This window comes from Chrysochloris asiatica, unplaced genomic scaffold (genome assembly GCF_000296735.1).
Source record: "Chrysochloris asiatica unplaced genomic scaffold, ChrAsi1.0 scaffold00004, whole genome shotgun sequence".
In the NCBI taxonomy this organism is placed as follows: Eukaryota; Metazoa; Chordata; class Mammalia; order Afrosoricida; family Chrysochloridae; genus Chrysochloris; species Chrysochloris asiatica.
This window is the reverse complement of record NW_006408522.1, coordinates 19,566,585-19,573,750: the sequence shown is the minus strand read 5'-3', so window position 1 is coordinate 19,573,750 and position 7,166 is coordinate 19,566,585.

Below are 7,166 nucleotides of genomic sequence, written 5' to 3'. Positions count from 1 at the left end.
AATATACAGCCATGCTGGAGTATTTCTCTAATACTCATTAGATGTGTCATGGTAAAGTGTTCATTGGCGAAATGTTTAGACAACACTATTCCTTCCTTTGAAATCATAATACATTTAACACTGTAGGATCAGCACTGGACTGCAAACCACAAGATTGTAAGTTCAAACCCACCAGCTGCTCTTTGGAAACTCAGACAGGGTCATTGTGAGTTGGAACCTACCTGACGGCACTTAATAACATTTAACAACTCACATCAACTCTATAAAGTCCTGAGATCAAGAGATCTCTTTAACTAACCTAATACAATTTCCCACATTTGTTTGGTCATATGAATTTTTTACAGACATAGATCCCTTCCTATGAAATAATAATCTGCGAATACACTCTGAGAGAGTTGGCCCAAAGAAGCAAACCTTAACATGGAAACATTCGTCGTGGCATTTTAACAATGGCTTTAAAACTCCGGGGGCAATACCGTCATAGTATTCTTGTCATCCCATACTTACTCCATTTACCCACAGATGTGACTCCTCAGGGAATGATCAAGCTACAGGAAAATCACTAAGGTTTTATTATAGTTACAAAGGATGCAAATTATACTTAGAAACACACAATGTCAGTCTCCTGACTCTGCTAATTGACTCCAACTTTAATGGTGTTAGGCTCATTATTTCCCTTTTAGCAGTGTCCAACATCAGCATTTGGGAGCCTTTGAAACCATATGCATCTTGAATAGGTTGCAGTTTGATCATTTAAAGCAGCAGAGATCAATTGTCCGGGCTCTAGCTCTTTGGGGCTGGCAAACCAGAGTGCTGGATGGCTGATCCTCTTATTTCAGCTGCCTTCCAATTGATACTGATTGAGGTCTCCACATCAATCAGTCAGCGATACACATCAATTACAGCCACTCAAAGGTACAGGGAGAAGTTGTTTTATCCAACATCACCCAGGAACACAGGAGCAGCTAAAGGGGAAAAGGAGCCCTGCTGGTGAAAGGGTTAAGTGCTCATCTGCTAACCTGAACCCACCCACTGTTACATGGGAGAAAGACTCTGTGGCAGTCAGCTTCCATAAAAATTGCAGCCTTGGAAAGCATAGAGGACAATTCTACTCTTTCCTTTAGGGATGCTACGAGTTGGAACTGACTCTATCGTAACAAATTGAAATTTTAGTAAAAGAGGAAAAAGTTTCTGTGTGTCTTTCAACAGAATATGAAGTATGCTACTCTATCATCTGGTGGTACTCTATGAAGAGGATTCTAATGAGCTTTTTATGGCTTACAAAGGAAACAAATAAATTTATGTTGCTTAGTCCCTACTTTTTCACTCTATGTTTTCTTTGTGGAAATTTGCTAATTATAGTTTTAATCCTTTGTAACTACTCCTTCTCTCTGTTTCCTTTGTGGGTCACATTATTATCATTTGGGGTAATATTTGGAGTGGTAAACCAGTAGTTATTTCTAATCAAACCTCATTTGACTAAGAATTATTTAATTAAGGAATATTCGATTTAAATACATTTAGACTGAATACTTACTTTATTAAGGAGCCCTAGTGTTGCAATGACTTCTGATGTGGCATTGTGGATCAGCACTGGACTGTGAACCACAAGGTTGGCAGTTCAAACCCACCAGCTGCTCCTTGGAAACCCTACACAGTAACAACAGCAAGTGTTACAACAGTTAAATACTAACTGAAAAGGTGACCGTTCAAATCTACCCACTGGCACTGCAGAAGAAAGACTTGGTCATCTGGTACCATAAAAATTACTGGCTAGTAAACCCTAAGGAACAGTCTACTCTGTCACATGGGGTTACTGATTTACCCCAATGGTACCTAACAACAACAACTCACTCTATATCAGACACTATGCTATGACATACCAGTGAACAAGATGTAGTCTCTGCCTTTCCAGATGAAGATAAATAAGTTTGGTACAAAGACCAAGTGTAAATGACTACAGTTTGATGAACTGGACCTTTGTTTATGGATATGGTTGCTCACAATTCCAACTGAAAGGGAAGAACCCTTCATACAAAGGGTCAAGCTTGTCTCCTCAGTACATTGGGTTGATAGGGATGGACAATTTAGACATTGCCTATCAAAAATGGGGGACTAGAAAGGAGTCCTGGTGTGGTGTTGTGGGTTAATGTGTCAGACTACAAAGCTGTTTGAACTGCAAGGTTGGCAGTTCAAATTCACCAGCTGCTCCTTGGAAACCCTATGCAGGGCTGTTATGGGTCAGAACCAACTCAACAGCACTTAACAACAACAACATAAAGGAATGAAGTGGTTTGTTTACAAGCTTGAATGAGTGTGCTTAGTTTCAGAATTGGGGGTGGTAAATTAGAATCCCAACGGAATAGTTTTCCTCTAGTCGAGATGGGTCTGGTAAAAGGGGGTAGGGAATAATAGCGACAGGATTTCATGATTTAATTGTTAGCAATTGTTTTCAAGACTAAGTGTGATTGTCACAACTGTAAATGTAGAAAATGTGTAACTAAGAGTGGGGAGCAGTTAAACTTCCACTTCAGGAACAGCGGGCCCTAGGACCAGCAAGAGGGGAAGAACATGAGTGGAGAGTGGAATCTAACCAGAAAAGCTATAGCAGTCAGTGGCAGAGGCTATGGCACAGAGAGACAGAGCAGCTGAGAACTCTAAGCCCATGAACTGAGAAAAGCTGTGTGCCTGTGGACAGGAGGCTGGCTTGCAAAGTGTGCCCTTTGGACACTTAAACTAACAAGTATTTTCTGTTTTGTACATGTACATCAAAACAAAAAGGGGGGTAAGAGGTAAATACTGTTGACTAATCATACATGGAGGGGATTGTTATTATCACAATGAAACAAGATATGATTTATTGGATGTAAAATAATCTGCCCTGTAAACTCTTACTCAATTCATAATAAAAACTTAAAAACAACAATAACAAACAAAATAGTCTTTGCCTTAAAGGAAAGACAGACCAGAAAACTGACCATTGTAATATAACACGATACAAACTTTGACAAGGGAAGGTTCCCTGTGCTTTGGAAACACTGAGAAGGAACTTGTTACCTGCCTCATAGGGAAGAGGGGGTGGAGGGAAGAGTGCTCAGGGAACAGTCATTGAGACATGCGACATCAGATCTAACACGATAGTGTCTGTTCTGTATCATGATCTTTCTGATCATCAAAATATGGAGCTAGGCTTTGTATCAGAAGGTGAGTGGTGGATATCCAAAATGAAACATAAGTTGCATTATACTTTGTTTTGATATGAGTTTGTCTTTATTAGACAAATATTCATATATGCTTTATATTAGAATCTCATAGAAATGCGTAAAAGTACATTGAACAAATGCAATTCTGCTGTCATCAAAAATACTCATATTCCTTTTTTTTTGCTTTTTTCCTCCACTGCTCTATGCAAACTTTGTTCAAGGTAAGTAATCTCTCCCTGGCTACAAAAGAAACTTGCAAGTTTCTGACTTTATAACTTATCCTAAAATAATAGAGAGTAGCTTTGTGTTATGAACACAGACTCAATTCAGAAAATAGAATATCAGAACCTTGGAATACTAAACACTCCAAATTATTGTCCTCCCACTGGGGTCAGCTTCAGACTGAATACTGAAGTGGACGAGGAGGGGGTAGGCTCTTCCTCCTTGCTAACCTCTTTCTTGGCACTAATGCTGTTTTGTTTCTTGCTTGTGTGGATCAACAGATAGGGAGAGAGGTGAGGTATGGAATAGGAGGGTTTGTACATACTGGGTGCTTTCTCAAGTCTGGGCCAAGAAAATGGTTAAGACTGACTCTCTGTGTAAGTGATGGCAGGTTCTTTAGAGGCTCCCTGTCGAGCCCCTCCCTTGTCAATACTTGTCTTTTCTAAGTAGTTGCTGGTGGTCCTTCCTCAGACCCTGGGAATCTGGTGCTGTTTTCTAGCCTTTTCTCTACCGAAGCCAACTCTCCCTTTTTAGGCAACCCCCTTGGATGAGATTTAGATGACCCCTTATCAGCACCTCAGAAAACACTGCCATGGCCCTTGCCCTGGTGAACTCTGGAGAACAGTCCTACCCTGATGCCATCCTATCAGCTGTTCTCAGACCTTCTAGATTTCTGGGGTGGGAGTCAGACCTTCAGTTTTTCATTTGAGTCAGGTACTTGCTCCCTTAATACCAAGGATACATTCTAAATTTCCTTAATTATTCCCATGGAAGCCTGTCCAGTAGGCTAAAGGTGAAGAGACAGGCATCTACACACATCCTTGTGGTGGGAATAGGGAAAACAAGGCTTCCAGCTTAGTTTGCTTCAAAGACATCCTTCTCATAATAGTCTTCTGTCTCTCCCTCTCTTGCTCTCTCTACCTTGTGATTTTTGTTTGTGTGTTTATACCATTGATCCCTTGTAGAGTCCAAGAGTCTAGAAACCTATTTTTTCAAATTTTCTGTGAGAATCTGCACTTGAGATCTGTCTTTACATTTTGATATCTGAAATTTAATGTATTGGTACCTTAATGGAACAGATTGGAAGAGTTCAATTTTATCAGCTTGCCATATAGGTAAAAAAAAAAAAAAAAATATCTCTATGATGTACAGTATATTGCAGAGAAAATTTCATATTGCCATGTTCAGACATCATCTAGTAATTAATATTATAACTAGTTTTAATAAAGTCTTCAGAACAAGATCACAAAACTAATGATGATTTTTTTCCCCAGGCAGCAGAAAGGTGTTTAATTCACATTTTAAAATGACATAACCTATTTTATTAGTCTAAATATTCTTTACCAATGTCTGCAGGCTTTAAAGATGTGAATTTCATTAATAAAAAAGTTAATGAGACCACTAAAACCATGCATAAAGCAAGAAATATGATTCTCTTGAAGTGATCATCATTTTCATTACTGAAGAATCCTTCAAAAACTGCCTTCTTTTAGATTTATTGACTAAATTCTCATAGATTGATTGAGTGCTTGTTATACAAAGAAACTTCAAAAAGTTTGTGGAAAAATTCCATTGTCTTTTCATTCTAGTTCCTTTGAACTTTTTGAAGATCCTTCTGATGTGAGCCACTGGCTAAGTGTTAGCAATACTTAATACTAAGCAAAAGGAGCATATATTTCATTGAGAGTTACTGGAGAGATGATGGATGGAGTAGAGAACCAGAATTGGTCCACTCTCCAAGGCTCTTCAGTGGCCAGCGGCAGTGCTGGAGGGGGCTAACATTCAATGAGAGAGAGAGAGAGAGAGTCTGTAGCAGGAGTTGCAAATTCCTTCTGCAATGGGCCAGATAGTAAATATTGTGGGTGTTGCAGGCCATATGGCTTCTGTCGCAATTATTTAACTCAACACAGCTATATTCCAATGAAAATAAAATGCATGTATTTACAAAACAGGCAGAATGACCAATTTAAAGATAGGCAAAGGATTTAGATAGACCTTTCTCCAAAGAAAATATATGAATTACTGTAGGGTAAGCCCTGGACTGCTAACCATGTTAACTGCAAGGTCTGCAGTTCGAATCCACCAGCCGCTCTCGGAAACCCTATGTTGATGTTGTTAAGTGTGTTTGAGTCATTTCTAACTCATGATGACCCTGAATAGGGTTACTGAGGAAAGACTGGTGAGTTTGAATTGCCACGTTTGCAGTTCAAATCGACCTTGTAGGCCAGTATATTATCCCACAGCACCACACCAGGATGTCCTATCCAGGGCTTCTATTATGAGTTGGAACTGACTCAAAGGCACACCATAGCAGCAGTAAGCAAATGGGAAACTGTTGATACCATTAGTCATTAAATCTAAAAAACTGATTCTGAATGCAACTAAAAAGCAGGGTGAGATACCACTTCACATCATAAAGTGTGTTGAATCAAGTTAATTCAGATTGATGACAACCCTTTGTGTGCAGAGTAGGACTGCAGTCTATATAGTTTTTAAGGCTGGGACCTTTGGGAAGCAAATAACCAGGTCTTTCTTCCAAGGGATCTCTTGGTAAGTTTGAATCACCAGCAGTTAATAGTCAAATACTTAAAAGCTAAACAAAATGTATCATTGCCATGTTGCTGTGTTGTTAAGTGCTGTCCAGTCAGTCCAATTCATCGATAGGGTTTCCAAGGATTGACTGGAGTGTTTGACCTACCGATCTTGTGGTCCAAACCAACCTTTCAGTCCAGTGCTTATCCTATAGCACCATAGCAGGAGACGGAATCTTTTTCATCAATGAAAATTAATTAAGTAATGATATATGCTGCAACATGGATGGACCTTGACAACATTATGCTAAATGAAAGAAGTCAGTCACAAAAGATGTAGTATGATTACATTTATATGACATGTTCAAAGCGGACAGATCCATAGAGACAGAAAGCAAATTAGTGGTTGCTTAGCACTGGGAACAGGTGATGAGGAGGGAATGAGGAATTATTAATAATAGACATGAACTTCCTCTTTGGTATAATGAAATAAAATAATTTTTGATTATGGGAGTAATTGCACAATTGAAACAGGTGAACTTCATGGTACATATATTATATATCAATGAAGCTTTAATAAAACAAACAAATAGAAAAGAAAAACAAGCAGGGCACTAGCTAGATATAACCTAAAGTCTATAATGTGATGATTCTTATAAACACTGTGTTCTGCCTAGATTCCCTAAAACCTTGCGTAGTGACTTGCATGCTATTGTATTTCAAATACTAGCAGGGTCACCCACATGGACAGCTTTCAGTGGAGCGTCCAGATTAAGATAGACAAAAAAGGAGTTGCTGTTGTTGTTAAGTGTCATTGAGTCAGTTCTGACTCCTAGCGACCCTGTATAAAGTTCCCAAAGTTAGCAGTCCAGTGCTTATCCTACAGTGCCACACCAGGACTCTTGGAACAAGGAGAGGCAGGCTAATTCTGAATGTTTAGTCACTGAAATCCTAATGATTAGCAGCAAAACATTGTCCGATAGAGTGCCACAAGTTGAAAACATGAATAGCAACAAAATATTGTCAGACATAGTACTAAAACATGAGCCCCTCAGGCTGGAAGGCACTCAAAATATAACTGAAGAAGAGTTGACCATAATAGCGTGAATGGAGTAAAGCTTTCAGGACCTTGATTTGCTGATGGGGCACAACTCAATATGAAGAGAAACGGCTGCAAACATCCATTAATAATATGAGCATAGAATGTAAG